The sequence below is a fragment of the Haliaeetus albicilla genome, chromosome 27, assembly GCF_947461875.1.
Source record: "Haliaeetus albicilla chromosome 27, bHalAlb1.1, whole genome shotgun sequence".
Lineage (NCBI taxonomy): Eukaryota > Metazoa > Chordata > Aves > Accipitriformes > Accipitridae > Haliaeetus > Haliaeetus albicilla.
In genome coordinates, this window is record NC_091509.1 from 1,658,712 (window position 1) to 1,677,168 (window position 18,457).

The following is an 18,457-nucleotide window of genomic DNA, read 5'->3' on the forward strand; positions in this document are numbered from 1 at the left end:
TTGCTGGATGTAGAAATAGTGGAGAGAAGCGTTCAGACCACAGGAAAAGGGACACTAATAGACATCCTTGACGTCAGTGCTTGTCATCTCATTAAGAGCTGTTTACTGATTTAAAACATCCTACTACATTTTACAGCAAGCTTAACTTAGACCCTAGCATGGCTCTAAGACATTTGAAGATAAAATGGTGCTCTTTTTGCTGACATTGGCATTATATTTTCATCCCTATGAATATGGCATGAAATACTCCTCCAGAGAAGATCTACTTATTCCAGGTAAGTGGATTAACTTAGCAAGTGGATAAGTAGAGAAAACCAAACCAAACCTATCCTGCTTAAACACCTCTCATCCTGGACTCACATGGAGTGAGTGTGATGAATTTGTTGATAGAAGATCTGTCCTGGCACCTCTTCCTATCCACGAGTCAAGACAGTGATCTCTACCCAAACCTTTATTTCCTTTTGCTACAGGAATTAAACTGTCAGAAAACTCCAGGAAACTCAGAGGTCGAGAATGTGTCTCCAGATTAACTTGGCAAAAATCGTGCCTTGTAGAATCTTACTTGTTGGTCCTCCATTATCAAAAGATCAATTCTGTCACCTGCACCTGGAAAAAGTTAACAAATGCTGTTCCACTTGATAGGATAATTTGTCTGTTTACCTGTGTTCTATGGTAATGACAGTGTGAGACTGCAGAAAATCCGTGTGTAGACCTAAACAATGGAAGAGAATGACAAAACTTATGTGGATGTTATGAATGGGATAAGATGCTAACGGGCTTAATAAGTCCAAGTCCCCGACAGCGGCAGTGTCTGCCAGAGGTCCCTTTTGGTGTTTACCATGGGCTGCTCTGCTCGAGAGCAGCGCTGGAGGGAAAGACCAGTCTTCATCTTCAAAGGCTGAACTTCCACAAGGATTTGGGATATGAGACATGATCTGTCTGAATGTCTTCCCTGGGGAGAAAACCCTGTCACTGGTCGGGATAAGGAAATGCAGGTAAGTTACAAAGACAGAGTAGGAAGAGTTCGTCTTTGCGTTTTGATGGCATAGGCCATACAGAAATGGCATTCGGGATGGATCTGGAATGAAGACATCATTGCTGTCCACGGAAAGCCTGACTACCTTCAGCAGCAGATTTCCATATGAATCAGCGGCGCTGTGGAGATCAGTCGGGCAGGAATACAAAAAGGTCAGTAGGCACAATCATGTTGAATAATCTTTTGAACTGTGGTCTGTGTATGTGAGCTGCAGAGGTAACGGCAGAAGTTGCTCTCATCCTTAGTCCTGCTGCGGGAAGCGCGGTGGCCGCGGGGCCGGTGGCTGTGAATGCAAACGGGGGCGGACAAGAGCTGTGTGGGCAGGCGGCGCATTTTACCCTGAAGCTTCAAATGGTGGTCGAAAATCCTCCCGCAGCCGCGCTCCCGGCTTTGTTGGGGTGGGAGAGCGGAGGACGGTAACATTTATTCCAGTATCCTGCGACACAGACGAGCCTCCGGCAGGAGGCGAGCACGAATGGAGAGCACAGATAGAAAAACTCAGCCCTGTCTCATTTAAAGGAAGATCTCGCCCGTGACTGGGCTCTTTGCTGGCTCCTCCCAAGGGACTGGAGTCACCACGCGTGTTGACTGCGTCTCCTCTCACCTCTGCCCTCCCGTGTCCCCCTCGGCTCCGAGTAGAAGGAAGTGTGGAGTAACCTGCGTTTCTCAGAGTCTGCTCTGCTTGTGTGTCCCCTTTCTGCTCAGTGTTTCATAGTAGGGTGGTCACCTGCGCTGTCAGCAGAGCTGATGGGTAACAGGGAGTATCTCCTGTGGAGGAGTTACCGCCGAATCATTTGACCCTCCTCTTCTCTCAGAGGAATGCCGGGGGGGGGGGGGGGGGGGGCGGGCAACGACCGCAGGAAGGGGATACCGTTTTCCCTCTTCATTCTACCCTCAATCTTTACAAGACTTGCTCACAGCACCAACGTGTGAACGCCCTCATCCCGATGGCTTGGTTAGGAAACACTTCTTGCAACAAAATATACCTAGAAATGTATAGAACTGCATGTAGAACGCCCCTGTTTTTGGAAACACTTCAATTAAACCTCAGCGTTTCTGATAAAGGAACCCCAATCACGGTCAACTTGGGACCTATCCTATTAATTGAAAAATATGTTCAATATAACTTATGGCAAGACCATTTCATTAGGAAAACAAGTGTGACATTAATTTCTGGCTACTTAAACTGATGACAGGGGCTACGACTCCCAAGATGAATAGAGGTGACAATAAACACAAGTTTAAAAGAAAATAAAGCGTCTCCGAGAAGAATTAAAGTTCGATGGGATTTTTCTGCCTGTTTTAACGGAAGAACAAAATTCAGGCCTCAAAATTAGTGGCGACTAGCAAAAAGCACCATGTTTCAAACTGGCAGAAGGGTGCTCTACGAAGAAGCTGAGGGGAATCCTATGCACTTCTCCTAAACCAATACAGTGAAAATGCTGGGGATAAGATTTCGGAAACAAAGCGAGAAAGAACTTCAGTGCATGGAATGGAAAATGACAAAGATGAAACAGAGCACGATACCGTAAGAGGCAATTCGTGCAGAGAGCCACATGATGGCGCTCTGACATAAAAAACTGTATGATAAAAGCGAGAGAAGGGCGGGCAAAACACCTCCCAGTACACGTAAAAAAAACCGCAGATGAAAAAAAGAGCAGCGGAGAAGAGGATGCGCAGCCCCTGAGAAAGCATTACTGCACACTGCACAACTAAACCCGGTTCCATACAAAGATCCGTAACGAGACGGTGAGGAGAAATAGGAATCGGTGACGGCGATGGGCATTTGTGGACCACCACGGCAGTGCTGGGGGCCCGTGGTGCGGGTGCTGGTGCTGCAGGCGGCCTGGGCGCTGGGCGGCGGGCAGGTGCGCTACTCGGTGCCGGAGGAAGCCAAGGCCGGGACGGTGGTGGGCCGGCTGGCGCAGGACCTGGGCCTGGAGGCGGGCGAGCCGGAGGCGCGTCGGCTGCGTCTGGTGGCGCAGGGCCGGCGGGCGAGCGTGGAGGTGAGCGGGGCGAGCGGGGCGCTGGTGGTGAGCTCGCGGCTGGACCGGGAGGAGCTGTGCGGGAAGAGCGCGCCGTGCGCCCTGCGGCTGGAGGTGCTGGTGGAGCGGCCGCTGCGCGTCTTCCACGTGGAGCTGGAGGTGACCGACATCAACGACAACGCCCCGCTCTTCCCCGCCGCCCGGAAAAACCTCAGCCTCGCGGAATTCACCACCCTGCCCGGTTCTCGGTTGCCGCTGGAGGGCGCGTCGGATGCAGATGTCGGAGCCAACGCGCAGCTCTCCTATACCCTCAGCCCCAGCGAGTATTTTACACTCGATGTTAAATCCTCTGACGAGAACAGGAAATCCCTGTTCCTGGTGCTCGCGAAATCTCTGGACCGCGAGACGATGCCTGAGCACCGTTTGGTGTTGTCGGCGAGCGACGGGGGCCGTCCGTCGCTGACGGGCACGATGGAGCTGGTAATCTCGGTGCTGGACGCCAACGACAACGCGCCCCAGTTCAACCAGTCGGTGTACAAAGTGCAGCTGCCGGAGAGCGCTGCAGAGGGGACGCTGGTGGTGCGGGTGAACGCCACGGATCCGGACGAGGGTGTCAATAATGAGTTCTCTTACAGCATCGTTAGTTCCCTTCCTGGTGTTAGCAGACATGTCTTCAGCATTGATCCCAAGACGGGCGAGATCAGATTGACGGGCGCCCTGGACTTTGAAAACGTCCGTTTACACGAGATACAAATCGAAGCGAGAGACAAAGGCTCGCCCCCGCTGTCAGGTCACTGCAGCGTGGAGCTGGAGGTGCTGGACGTGAACGACAACGCGCCGGAGGTGTGGGTGACGTCGCTGTCGGTGCCGGTGCCGGAGGACGCGGCGGTGGGGACGGTGGTGGCGCTGCTGAGCGTGTCGGACCGGGACTCGGGGGCGAACGGTCGGGTGCGCTGCGCGGTGTGGCCGGCGGCGCCGTTCGGGCTGGTGGCGACGTTCGCGGGCTCGTACTCGCTGGTGCTGCGGGAGGCGCTGGACCGGGAGCGGGTGTCGGAGTACGAGGTGGAGGTGCGGGCGGAGGACGGCGGGGCGCCGGCGCTGCGCGCCAGCCGCGGGGTGCGGGTGCCGGTGTCGGACGTGAACGACAACGCGCCGGCGTTCACGCAGGCCGTGTACACGGTGCTGGCGCGGGAGAACAACGCGGCGGGCGCGGAGCTGGCGCGGCTGTGGGCGCGGGACCCGGACGAGGCGGGCAACGGGCGCGTGAGCTACTCGGTGGCGGAGGGCGTCGGCGGGGGCGCGGTGGCGGGCGGGGGGTGGCGGGCGGCGTCGAGCTACGTGTCGGTGGACGCGGAGAGCGGGCGGCTGTGGGCGCTGCAGCCGTTGGACTACGAGGAGGTGCAGGTGCTGCAGTTCGAGGTGCGGGCGGTGGACGCGGGGGAGCCGCCGCTGTGCGGCAACGCCACGGTGCAGCTCTTCGTGGTGGACGAGAACGACAACGCGCCGGCGCTGCTCCCGCCTGCTCCTGCCGGGGGCGGGCCGGGTGGCGGGGCGGCGGGCTCGTCGGGGCCGGGCTCGGGCTCGGGCTCGGGCTCGGGGGCGCTGTGGGCGTGGGCGGCGTGGGGGGCGCCGGCGGGGCAGGTGGTGGCGAAGATCCGCGCGGTGGACGCGGACTCGGGCTACAACGCGTGGCTGCGCTACGAGCTGTGGGAGCCGCGGGGGAAGGGCCCGTTCCGCGTGGGGCTGTACAGCGGCGAGGTGAGCACGGCGCGGGCGCTGGAGGAGGCGGACGGCCCGCGGCAGAGGCTGGTGATCGTGGTGCGGGACCACGGCGAGCCGGCGCGCTCGGCCACGGCCACGCTGAGCGTGTCGCTGGTGGAGGGCGCCGAGGCGGCGCTGGCGGCCGCGGGCTCGTCCTCGTCGGGGGCGGGGCCGCGGCCGGCGGCGGGCGCGGAGGGCGGCGCGGCGGCGGCGGCGGCGGCGGCGGCGACGAACGTGTGGCTGGTGGTGGCCATCTGCGCGGTGTCGAGCCTGTTCCTGCTGGCGGTGGTGCTGTACGGGGCGTCGCGGTGGGCGCCGCGGGCGGCCGTGCTGTCGGGGCCCGGGCCGGCGACGCTGGTGTGCGCCAGCGAAGTGGGGAGCTGGTCGTACTCGCAGCGCCAGAGCCGGAGCCTGTGCGTGGCGGAGGGCGCGGGCAAGAGCGACCTGATGGTTTTCAGCCCCAACTTCCCGCCGCCGCCCGTCCCCGCGGCGAAGGAGACGCAGCCGGAGGCGCCCGCTCTCGTGGACACGGTCAGTGCCCCCCCTTTGTCGCCTCTCGCCCCTTCCCCCTTCCCGTGTCCCTTGTCGCCCGGGCCCTGGGCAGGCGCTGGTGGGAGCCGGGCTCAGCCGCCGGGGCCCGCGGGCGGTGGGGGCTTGGCGGGTGCTTCTTACGGGTGTTCACGGGACGTTGGCATCCTTGCCGGAGCCCCCGGGCTCTCGCTGTGGCGGAGGAAGCAAGCAAGCAAGCAAGCAAGGTGTTGCCGCACCCCGCAGCAGTGGCCGTCCGCAGGTGATCTTTGCTGTTGTGGGTGTGGGCTGTTGTCCCGTGGAATGAAATCCCTGCCGACTGCGATGTGAGGTGCCACGACATCAGCTTTGCGGACGCTCCCCCGGGCTTGCTGGTGCGCAGCATTTCCACCCGAGCTTGCTGAAGGTGTGCCAGACACGCAGGCTGTGGTGGTGGCAGTCCCGCAGGCACTATGTACTGCTTCTTAGAGTTGCTTTTTGCTGACCATGCTGGTATCTGCTGTGGTTTCTTGTTGCAAACTCTGTCCTCGTCCTGATTTGATTCCCTTCTGTGAGAGTTGTGATGGAAGGTGACAGTTGGGTGTTCAGGGTCTTCTCTCCCCGTGGTATAATTTCTGCATTTTTATTCACCCACCGGAGGAGTTTTGAAGGTAGGGAAGGCAATACGTAGTTTTCCTATGTTTTTTTCCCAAGTGCATTGTAACGCTAGTTGCTAGTGTAAAGTGTTCAGGGAGAGGAGTGTCACCCAACAAGGTAGGTGTTAGAGATGGGAATTTCCTTTTCATTTTGTTGTTTCCAGCATCCCCCCGGTTTTGGTCTCTTGTTTGTGGCCAGAGAAGTAACGTGACATACACTGGTGTGTTTTGATGTTCTTCTAATACGTGAATCAACAGCCTCATGGTTGCAGAAGCCCTGGAAACATGGTTGGGGGAAAAAAATACAACCCAAACCCAAAAATACCAAACAAGCAAAACAAACCCAAACAAAACAAACCCAACAAAACAAAACCCAAACCAGATTCTGCTACGTAGTCAATATCATCTGTTGCAGTGCGGTGCTCATCAACAGTTGGGTTGTTTTTTCAGAGCAAGAAATTGATGCTATTGCCATTTAGAGCTGTCACAATGTCACCTGCAGAAATAGTCTTGCTCTCAGGTCTGCAACATTTCCCTTGGAGATAGCTGAAACATTGTCGACGCGGAAGTCACGGACACTGCACACAATCAATATGATCAAAGCAGATGCCACTTTATTGCCCAAATAGCTTGGTTTATATAAGTATTTTAGTTCCTGCTCATGTGTAAGCCATCTGTTGATTGGTTAACATATGCTGTCCACGCGCCTAAAACAATAATTTGATAGGATAAGGCCTTCTGATCACGCGAATGGTTCCCTCCGCCTGTATCTTGTCTTGTGTCCTGCTTTCAGCCACGTAGGCCCAACTTTGTTCAGCTTTTTGTGCTTATTTCATCAAACTTTGTAGCAACAGTTAGCCTTGTTCTACTTTTCGTGCTTGCTTCATCAAACTTGTAGCAACAGTTAATCTTCGCTACGTCCTTGAGGCCTGCTGCCTGCAGAGGCCTCTGGCTCACGGAATAATCAGTTCCATTGTGCCTGGATTGTTCGCTATATGTCCGTTGTTTTCCAAATATCCCACAAGACATTGCCAGACAGGACGGCTCATCAGCAGAGAGTTTGCCGATGCTGTGTATGTGATACGTCTGTGTGTTTTCTGCGGTGGTCTCATTGATGGGAAGCATAAGCAAAAGTCGGATGGAGCCGGGAAAGGAAACTGTGGCATGTCGTGGAGGTGATTCTGGCACTAGCATTGAGCAGGGCCTGGGCATTTCCTGATGTGAAGGGTGATTCTGAGCAGTGGGAAGACTTGTCTGTGGGAACCGGAAATTCTTGGGAATTCCATGGCCTATGCTCTAAGAAGACAAGAATGGGAGATGTGTGCTTTTCTTGAGAACGCATATTAGAGAGTGGGGAGCGGAGGCTGCCTAGAGGAGAGCATGAGGCAGGATGGGCAGAGAGTGTTTTTGCCCAGGATTCTTTTCCAGGCTGCAAGAATCTGGAGCTGGAGGCCTTCTGGGTCTTGAGATAGTTAGATGGTATTGAAACGCCCACAGTGTTGTACGACTATCTGCCAGCAGAGACAGTCCTTTGTGCTGCTGCCTGCTTGCCGTAGGCAATGTGTTGGTAGGAGGGGGTGACATGCAGACTGCTGAATACTGTCTGATGAACCTTTTTGCTCCAGTTTTGGGAAAGACGTTGTGGGAGGGTAGTGTTTCAACCTGCTGTCCTTGTGTAGTGGTGGGCATCTGTAGCAGCTTCCACAGCTGTTGATGTTGCCATGACCGTAGAATCACAGAATGGTTTGGGTTGGAGGGGACCTTAAAGATGATCTAGTTCCAAACCCCTTGCAATGAGCAGGGACATTTTCCAGTATATCAGGTTGCTCAAAGCCCCATCCAACCTGGCCTTGGACACTTCCAGGCAAGGGGCATCCACAGCTCCTCTGGGAACCTGTTCCAGTGTCTCACCACCCTCCCAGCAGGTAATTTCTTCCTAGTATCTAATCTAAAACTACCCTCTTTCAGTGTAAAACCATTACGCTTCATCTTATCACTACACTCCCTTATAAAAAGTCCCTCCCGATCTTTGGGGTATGCCCCCTTTAAGTAGTGGAAGGGCACTATAAGGTCTCCACGGAGCCTTCTCTTCTCCAGGCTAAACAACCCCAAGTCTCTCAACCTGTCATAGGGGAGGTGCTGCAGTCCCCTGCTCATCTTTGTGGCCCTCCTCTAGACGTGCTCGACCAGGACCACATCTTTCTTATGCTGTGTGCCCCAGAGCTGAACAGAGTACTCCAGGTGGGGCATCACAAGAGCAGAGTAGAGGGAGAGAATCGTCTTCCCCAACCTGTGAGCCACACTTCTTTTGAATGCCGCCCGGGACATGATTGGCTTTCTAGGCTGCGAGCACACGTTGCGGGCTCACATTCACATTTTCATCCACCCATACCCCCAAGTCCGTGTCTACAGGGCTGCTCTCAATCCACTCATTGCCAGGGCTGTATCCACGATTGGGATTGCCCCGACCCAGGTGCAGGACCTTGTGCTTGGCCTTGTTGAACTTCATGAGGTTTGCACGGGCCCAGCTCTCAAGCCTGTCAAGGCCCCTCTGGATGGCATCCCTTCCCTCCAGAGTATGAACCGCAGCGCTCAGCTTGGTGTCATCTGCAAACTTGCTGAGCGCTCACTCAATCCCACTGTCCATGGCCCCGACAAAGATGTTAAGTAATACTGTTCTCCATACAGGCCCCAGAAGGACACCACTCATTGCTGATCTCCACCCAGACATAGAGTCACTGAGCGGAACTTTTTGAGTGTGACCATCCAGCCAATTCCTTATCCACCAAATGGTCCACATGTCAAATCCACGTCTCTCCATTTTAGAGGCAGGGATGTTGTGTGGGGCAGTATCAAATGCTTTGCACAAGTCCAGGTAGGTGATGTCAGTCATCTTCCCTTATCCACCAATGCTGTAACCCTGCAATAGAAGACCACCAGAAATTTGTCAGGCATGACTTGCCGTTAGTGAAGCCACGTTGGCTGTCACCAGTCACCCCTCTGTTTTCCATGTGCCTTAGCATAATTTCCAGGAGGATCTGCTTCACTGTCTTGCCGGGAACAGAAGGGAGACTGGCTGGCCTGTAGTTGCCCAGGTCTTCCTTTTTTTCCCTTTTGAAAAAAGGGGGTTATATTTCCCCTTTTCCAGTCACTGGGAACTTCACCAGTCTGTCATGACTTTTCAAATATGAGGGATAGTGGCTTGGCAACTTCATCTGCCAATTCCCTCAGGACCCTCAGATGTACCTCATGAGGTTCCATGGACTTGCGCACATTCACAGTCTCCAACCTCATCTTCTTCTACAGTGGGCAGTACTTCATTCTCCCAGCTGAGGTTTGCTGTTGTGGGTGTGAATTGTTCTTCCGTAGAATAAAATCACTGCCGATTGCGTTAGAGGTGCCACACCACCAGCTTTGCAGATGCTCTTGCTTGCTGGCGTGTAGCATTTCCACTCAAGATTGATGAAGAGCGGCGAGACATGCAGGCTGTGGTGGTGGCAGGCCCCAGGCACTATTTTCTGCCATTTCCGTTGCTGACTGCTGACTGTGCTTGGATGGGATGTGCTTTCTTGTCACAATCTCTGTCATCCTCCTCTTTGATTGTCCTCTGGAAGAGACATGATGGAAGGTGACAGTTGAGACTTCAGGGTTTTCTCTTCCCATGGTGTAATTTCTCCATTTTGGTTGGCTGACCAGAGTCATTATGAAAGTAGGGAAGGCAATGCGGGCTTTTCCTATGTTTTTTTTCCAACTGTGTTGTCAGCCTAGTTCATAAGATAAATTTTTCAGGGAGAGAGGTGTGACCGAATAAGGCAGGTGTTAGAAATGGGAATTTTCTTTTGCTGGTCCCCCTTTTCCCCCAGGTTGTGGACTACGTTCCTCACCAGTGAAGTGTCATGACATATGCTGGCCTGTTTTGATGTTCTTTCAATATTTGGATCAGCAGCGACAACCTTAAAGAATCCACGTAAGCCTTCTTTTGAACCCCCAAACCCCAACCATCCCCAAATTGTCCGACACGTTAGACCTCATCCATGGCAGTGATGTGCTCATCAGCATTTGGGTTGCTCTCTCACAGCATGAAATCAATGCCCACTACCATTAGAGCTGTCCTGATATCATGGGTTTAGGAAAGGCGGGTCCTGCTTGACTAAGCTGATCTCCTTCTTTGACAAGATGACCCGCTTAGTGGATGAGAGAAAGGCTGTGGATGTTGTTTGCCTGGACTTTAGTAAAGTCTTTGTCACCGTTTCCCACAGGGTTCTCCTGGAGAAACTGGCTGCTCCTGGCTTGGGCGGGTGTCCTGTTTGCCGGGTAAACAACTGGCTGGCTGGCTGGGCCCAAAGAGTTGTAGTGGAGAGAGGTAAATCCAGATGGCGGCCGGTCACAAGCGGTGTTCCCCAGGGTTCATTCTTGGGGCCAGTTCTGTTTAATATCTTTATCAGTGATCTGGATGAGAGAGTTGAGCGCACCCTCAGTAAGTTTGCAGACGACACCAAGCTGGGCGGGAGTGTTGATCTGCTTGAGGGTAGAGACTGTGCAGAGGGGTCTGGAGAGGCTGGATCAATGGGCCGAGGCCAACTGGATGAACTTCAAGAAGGCTAGGTGCCAGGTCCTGCATGTGGGTCATAACAACCCAGTGCAAGGCTACAGGCTTGGGGAAGAGTGACTGGAAAGCTGCCTGGAGGAAAAGGGCCTGGGGGTGTTGGTCAACAGCCAGCTGCATGTGAGCCGGCAGTGTGCCCGGATGGCCAAGGTGGCCAATAGCCACCAATAGTATCAGAAATCGTGTGGTCAGCAGGAGTAGGGAAGTGATCATGCCTTTGTACATGGCACTGGTGAGACCACACCTCGAATGCTGTGTTTGGTTTTGGGCCCCTTCACCCCAAGAAAGACATGGAGGTGCTGGAGCGTGTCCAAAGAAGATCACTGAAGCTGATGAAGGCTCTAGAGAACAAGACGTACAAGGAGCAGCTGAGGGAACCGGGGTTGTTTGGTCTGGAGAAAAGGAGGCTGAGGGGAGATCTCTACAACTGCCTGAAAGGAGGTTGTAACTAGGTGGTTGTTGGTCTCTTTTCCCAAGTAGCAAGTGATTGGACAAGAGGAAATGGCCTCAAGTTGTGTCAGGGGAGGTTTAGATTGGATATTAGGAAAAAATCCTCCCCTCAAAGGGTTGTCAAACATTGGGACAGGCTGGCCAGGGAAGTACTTGAGTCACCATCCCTGGGGATATTTAGAAGACATAGTGCTTAGGGACATGGTTTAGTGGTGGACTTGGCAGTGTTAGGTTAATGGTTGGACTCGATGGTGTGAAGGATCTTCTCCAACATCAATGACACTATGATCATCTCTGGAAATAGTATTGCTCCAAGATGTGTAAGGTTTCCATGTGAGGTTGCTGAAGCAGTGCAAGCCATGAAGAGTAAGCTGCAGAGAGTCTGCTGGACACGGTGTATGTGATAGCATCTGTATGTTTTTCTGTGGTGCTCTCGTTGACAGAAGTGTCCACAAAAGCTGGACTGAAAGGGAAGTGTGGCATGTTCATGGAGGTGATTGTGGGAGTGGCATTGAGTAGTGCCTGGGCATCTCCTGATGTGAAGGGTGACCTGGAGCAGTGGGAAGGCTTGTGTGAGGGAAGTGAAAATCCTTGGGGTGACCATGGGCCACGTCATAAGAATACAGTTATGGGAGATGATGTGCTTTTCTTGAGGACACATGTTGTAGAGTGGGGAGTGGAGGCTGCCTAGAGGAAAGCATGAGGCAGGAAGGGCACAGAGTGTTTTTGCCAAGGATCTTTTCCCAGGCTCCCAAGGGTCTGGAGTATGAGGCCTTTTGGGTCGTGAGACAGTTACATGGTATCGAAATGCCTACAATGTGATTTGAATTTATGAATATCTCCCACCAGAGACAGTCATTTGTGCTGCTGCCTTCCTGACCTAGGCAATGTGTTGGTAAGAGGGCTTGAGACGCAGACTGCTGAATTTTGTCTGCTGATCCATTTCCTGCTTGTTTTGAGCAGGGTGTTGTGGGAGGGTAGCGCTTCAGCCTGCTGTCCTTGTGTAGTGGTGGGCATCCATAGTAGCTTCCACCTCCGTTGATGTTGCCATGATGGTTCCTTCTCCTCCTCAGGCAGGATTTGTAAGCAGAAGTGATGAGGAGGTGGCCGTAATCCAGTGTTCTTTGTCCAAGTGTGTTGTAACCATAGTTAATATGATAAAGTGTTGAGGGAGAGGAGTGTCACCCCACAAGGTAGGTGTTAGGAACAGGAATTTTCTTTTTCTTTTCTTGCTTCCCCTTTCCCCCAGGATCTGGAGTGCATTCCTCGCCAGTGAAGCGTCATGAAGTACACTGCCCTGTTTCGATGTTCTTTCAATATTTGGATCAGAAGTCACATCATTTCACAAGCCCTTGAAATCTTCTTTTCTTACAAGAAAAAACAAAGAAACAAAAACCCCACCCAAATCCAAGGAACTGCCCCTCCCCAACAAAACTGAAACCAAATTCCCCTACACAGTCGATATCATCCGTTACAGTGCTGTGCGTGTCAACATTTTTGTTTTTCCCTCAGAACATGAAATGAATGCCATGGCCATCTCGAGCTGTCCCAGCATCACCTTTACAAAGAGTATTGCTCCCAGGTCTGCCACATTTCCTTCTGAGAATGCTGAAGCATTGCCAAACATGAAGGGTCATCCGCAGAGACTCTGCTGGGTGCTGTTTGTGTGATACCATCTGTATGTTTATTTATGGTGCTGTCTTTGGTGGGAAGGGACTGGAAAATCTGGAGTGAGCCCTGAGGTGGGCAAGGAAACTGTTGCACGTTCATGGAGGTGAATGTGGCAGTGGCACTGAGTAGGGCCTGGGCATCTGCTGATGTGAAGGGTGACGTTGAGCAGCGGGAGAACTTACTACCTTTGCTGACTGCATATCGTGCTGGTATTGGCTGTGATTTCCTGTTGTAAACTCTGTCCTCACCCTGTTTTATTCTCTTCTGCAAGAGACGTGATGCAAGGTGACAATCGGGGGTCTACACTATAGCATAGTTTCTCCATTTTTAATTGCCCAACAGGGTTATTATAAAAGTAGAGAAGGCTGTATGGACTTTTCCAAGTGTTCTTTTTCCAAGTGTATTTTAACTGTAGTTAGTGGCATAAAGTGTTGAGGCAGAAGCGTGTGACCCAAGGCAGGTATCTCCTTTTTCTTGTCCTGCCCTCCCCTGCTGGGTTTTGGACTTGAGTTCCTGGCCCGAGAGGAGGCGTGACTGTACACTGGCCTGTTTTGATGTTCCTTCAATATTTGCATCACCAGCTATGCCGTTACAAAACCGATGGAGAAACCTTTTTTTCGGAAAATGAACCAAACGAAAACAACCCCAAAAAGCTAAACAGCTCACCCCAAAAACTTAAGAGAAAATTTTTGTACACGGTAGGTATCATTGGTGACACTGGTGTGTTTGTCAGCATTTGGGTTCTTCTTGCACAGCATGCAATTTATGCCCATTGCCATTAGAGCTGTTCCGATATCACCCCTCTATAAGTATTATTGCTCCCAGTTATGTAATGTTTCCGTCCAAGGTTGTTGAAGCCTCAGGAGAGTGTGGCATGTCGCGGAGGTGAGCGTGGCAGTGGTACTGAGTAGGGCCTGGCCATTTCTGGATGTGAAGGTTGACCTCGAGCAATGGGAAGACTTGTCAGAGGGAAGTGGAAATCCTTGGGAAGACCGTGGGCCATGTCGTAAGAAGACAAGAATGGGAGATGAAGTGCTTGTCTTGAGAACACATGTTGCAGAGTGGGGAGCGGAGGCTGCCTAGAGGAAAGCATGAGGCAGGATGGGCAGAGAGTGTTGCTGCCCAGGATCCTTTCCAGGCTCCAAGGGTCTGGAGTATGAGGCCTTCTGGATCTTGAAACTGAAATGCCTGCACTGTGTTTTGAGTTTATGAATGTCTCCCACCAGGGTCAGTAGGTTCCCCTGCAGCCTGCCTGATGTAGGCAATGTGTTGTTAAGAGGGGGTGACATGCGGACTGGTGAATGCTGTCTGATGAACTTTTTTTCTCCTGTGTTTTGGCAGGGTGTTGTGGGAGGGTAGTGCTTCACCCTGCTGTCCTTGTGCAGTGGTGGGCATCTATAGCAGCTTCCACAGCCGTTGACGTTGCCATGATGGTTCCTTGATCCTCCTTGGGCAGGATTTGTAAGGGGATGTAGGGAGGTGGGTGTAATCTTTCTGTGCTCGACTCCCTCTCCCTGTTTACTTGCACAGTTGGCCTTGGTAGAGATGGTGTGTCCTGTTATGCTTAAGTCATTCAGAGATGTGCACTTACACGCCAAAGCCCACCCAGCTGTGGTTTTCTCTGCTACAAATTCTCCCATGCGGTCGACATTGTGAGTGTGCTTCTGCTTCAGTATTTGTTGTGGTTGTCTGGAAAAAAAAAATATATTTGTTGGGACAGGAGTCAGAACTGTCAAGCTCTAATCAAAGAATCGTTACATTCTAATGCACAGCAGTGTTGTTTCCATCTGAGATTGCTTGAAAAGTAAGAAAACATTCAGGGTGAAGTTCAGGCAGCCCTCCGTATGTTTTCTGTGCCATTTGTGAGGGAAAGTGAGGATGTGCGAAGGCCTGGGTCATGTCGAGAATGGGGCTTAGAGGTGGGGCATGTTGTTGGGCTGGAGCAGTACCCGGGTGCTGTGGCTTTAATCCTGTGAGTGGCTGAAGTGTGGCCTGGGCATGCGTCATGGGGAGTGTGACCTTGAGTGGGGAAAAGTCTTGCGTGAGGGAAATGGAGATGCTGGTTAGAACATGGTCTGTGTCATTGGGGAAGAAGTGGAGAACGTCCACTTAGCTGGAGATGCCATTGCCCTGGGTGTGGGATAGAGGATGCCAGTAGAAAAGCTCAAGAAGAGGCTCTGCAGACAGTGCTACTTGCCCGGGATCCTTTCAGGGCCTCCAGAATTTCTGCATAGCCTTGTGCCTGTTGTTGTCCTCTTGTGTTTCAATGCAGTGCAAGGGGTTCCTTTGGTTTTCTTCCCTCCTCTTACCAAAACCTCCCATTGTTTTGTTTTCTCTTCTCTCGCATTGGCAATGTGTTGGTAACAGCGGATGAGATGCAGGAGGCGGAATTGTGGCAGGTGTCAGGTTGCAGACATTTGGGCGGTTTGTCATCAGTGTGGGGGATGGCTTTTCCACGCTCTTGAGCTGAGCTTGACATTGACAGAATGTCCTTGGCTTTCAGGTCTCCCTCCCACTCTCCTTGTGATAGAATTGCATAAGGTTTTGCAGAACATGAGTAATTTTTTTGTGTGTCCAGCTTCCCCAGGAATCTCTCATAATGTTAATTGCAAATGTCCCTTCAAGCCATTGTTTCTGCTGTCCTTAAAATGTTTTTTAACTTGAAGAAGCAACCAGTGATTCTACAGCTACGTTGTTCATACTTGAAGAGGATGAGTTTGAGAGGCAGATGTACTTTTGTTCCTGCTTTGTCGTGGTATCTTGCTGTTGAATCAACCGAATGTTGCCAGGATTGTAATGCCTGTAGGTTTGGAGCAGCAAAGCACCACTGCCTGCTCTCGTTGCTTTCCTGCTGCTTCGAGGCACAGCTTGAGTGGGTGGCAGCAAGCACGTATAGAGGAGGGATCACAATCCATGTCATGGGGTGGATGTTTTGGGCATTGAGTGGATGTTGTAAGTAAAAATGCCATGGTGTTACTCTCGTGGCTTTTGTTTGGCTGTGTGCTGGGTGGGTCATGCTATTCCGAGGGAACTAATGCCCCTGGGTACTGAGGTTCTTGCTGTGGTGTTCTGGCAGTGCATGCCTGCCTGAACGGGAAGCAAGAGCTTGCCATTCAGCGTGGCGGTGGAAAATGAGTCTGGAAGAATGGAAGTATATGGAGAGTGCTTGGGAGCTGTGGTTGCCCTGTGCTTTTTCAGCCCTCCTGGAGGGTTGTTGTGCTTGGCTGTGCTGGGTTTGAGATCCTGAACGAGAGATTTGCCTGCATTGTTTGGACTCTGTGGAGCCTTTTTTTGTAATGAGACATCCCTGTATCTGGGGCTTGTGTTTCAGAGAGTGGTGGATTGTGTTCTGATGAGTGTCGTGGTTTCAGCCCAGCCGGTAACAAAGCACCATGCAGCCGCTCCTCACCGCCGCCCCCCCTCTCCCCCCCCCTTCCCCAACTACTGTGGGTTGAGGAGAAAATATAAAGGCAGGCTCATGGGTCGAGAGAAGGACAGGGAGGGATCACTCACCCCTTACGGTCACGGGTAAAAGGCAGGCTCAGTTTGGGGAAGAAACGAAATCAACTTAATTGACTACAAGTCAAATCAAACAAGGATATTAGGAAGTAAAACGAAATCTTAGAACACCTTCCCCCTGCCCCTCCCTCCTTCCCGGCTCAACCCTACTCTCGTTTCTCTCTACCCCCTCCCTCCGGCGGCGCAGGGGAACAGGGGATGGGTGTTGGGGTCAGGTTGCTACACCTTGTCTCTGCCGCTCCTTCCTGCTCACGGGGGAGGACCCCTCACTCTTCCCTTGCTCCACCGTGGGGTCCCTCCCACGGGAGACAGTCCTTCACGAACTTCTCCAACGTGAGTTCCACGGGCTGCAGTTCCTCACAAACTTCCCTGGCGTGGGTCCTTTCCGCGGGCCGATCTTCAGCCACGCACTGCTCCAGTATGGGCTTTCGGATGGAGTGACGGCCATCTTCAGGGGCACGTGCTCCCCTGCTCACCTCCACGGGCTGCAGGGGGACAGCCTGCCGTCTCACGACGGGCTGCAGGGGCATCAACGTCCTCAGGCGCCCCTCCTCCCCCTCCTTCACTGACCTCGTTATCCACAGAGGCATTCCTCTCACATTCCAATACCCCCACTCACTGCAGGTTCCCCTTCTTAAATAGACTCCCAGAGAAGTCCCAGAGGCGCTACCACCGTCACTGATTGGGTCGGCCTGGGCCAGAGGAGGCTCCGGCTTGGAGCTGAGGGAGCTTCTAGTAGCTTCTCACAGGAGCCACCCCTGCGACCCCTCCCCTGCTAGCAAAAACCCCCATGCCACACAAACCCATAACAGATGAGGCAGAGATGTTCTTTGCCATTTGATTGCCTCACTCTGTGATTTGCTGGGTCCTTGAGATGGCTGGTATGGCGAAGGGTGTGTTCTTCTTCAGGAAGATAAGGGCAGGTGCAGATTCATAGACTGAAGGAAAACAGGAGGGTTGTTTACTATATGGAAGGATGGAAGGTGAAAGGGATGAGGAATGAGAGCTCTTGCCAAAGGGCACGTCCGTGCTTCATGGTGAGTGTGGTGTAGACATTTTTAAAACTTCTTGGTAACGTAGAAACGAAACAGAAGATACAAGGATGGAAGTAGTAAAGAATGGGAGGCAAGGATAGTGCAGGACCAAAAAAAAAAAAAAGGGAGATGAGACGGGAAGGAAGAGGAAAAGGAAGAAGGACAGGAAGTAAACTATGCAAGTAAGAAGCAGGCAAGCAAGAAAGAAAACAAAACGAGAAAGAATGAAAGAAAGAATAAACAAGAAAGAAGGAAGAGACGATAGCAGAGATTACCAGCATGCACCAATGTTGTATCGACATGATGAATGGAGTGGAGGACCTCAGCACCTTGGGTACTCAGGGTCCTGTGTCAGGCTTGGTGAAAAGTGGTGAGGAAGAGGAAGGAGAGGCCTTGCCTGAAGGGGTGTCCATGCTTCATTGTGAGTGTGTTGTAGCCATTTAGAAATCATTTTGGTGAAGGAGAAAAAGAAAGGAAGATACAATGGCTCGGCTGTTTGTGTATAAACAGAAAGGATTAGGAGGCAAAGATGAGGCAGGGCAGGGGAAAAAAGGGAAGAGCTAGGGATAGAGCTAAGGAAAGGCAGAAGGAAGAAGAATGAGGAGAAGAAAGGGTAACATAAAAAAGGGAGAAAAGGAAACAGAAAATGGCAGAAGGGAAGGAAGAAGACAAGGAAGCAATTGGTGGAAGTAAAAAGAAAGCAAAGAGGAAGAAAGGAAGGAAAGAAGAGACGATGGAGGAGATGACGAGCACGACGTCACCTGTAGACGCTGAAGAGAGTTGGTCCGTAAGAGCCTCCGCCTTGGTTAGAGTACCGCGCTGCGGCGCTGCAGGCCCGTAATTAGCGCTGCTGGCTCCGTCTTTGACGGTCTCCGCCGCGGCGCCGGAGGCGACTGGCGAGCTGCCAGCGGGGGTAAAGAAGAGCGAAGGATGGAAGGAGAAGGGAAAGGGGAGTAAAGACTTGGGCACGTCAGGGCAAGAACGAAAAGGAGAAGGAAGAGCAGAAAGAGGACATCGAAGGTGGAAAGAGAAGAAAGCAGAAAGGAGTTGGAAAGAGAAGACGGAAGAGAAAGAATAAAAGAGAAGGAAAATGTCAGGAAAGGAAGGAAGAAGGCGGTAAACGCATACGAAGAGATAACTGAAGGAGGAAAGAAGAAGGGACGAAGGCAAGAGCAAAGACGCGAGGAGGAGGGGAAAAAGAAAGGAAGGGGGCAAAGCAGGAGGAGCACGGA

At 52.5% G+C, this 18,457-nt stretch overlaps 1 pseudogene; it reads left to right on the top strand.

The window, feature by feature from the left end:
* Positions 1–2,584: 2,584 nt before the first annotated feature.
* LOC138682245 (protocadherin alpha-3 pseudogene) lies at positions 2,585–9,835 on the top strand (annotated as a pseudogene).
* The last annotated feature ends 8,622 nt before the right edge of the window (positions 9,836–18,457 follow it).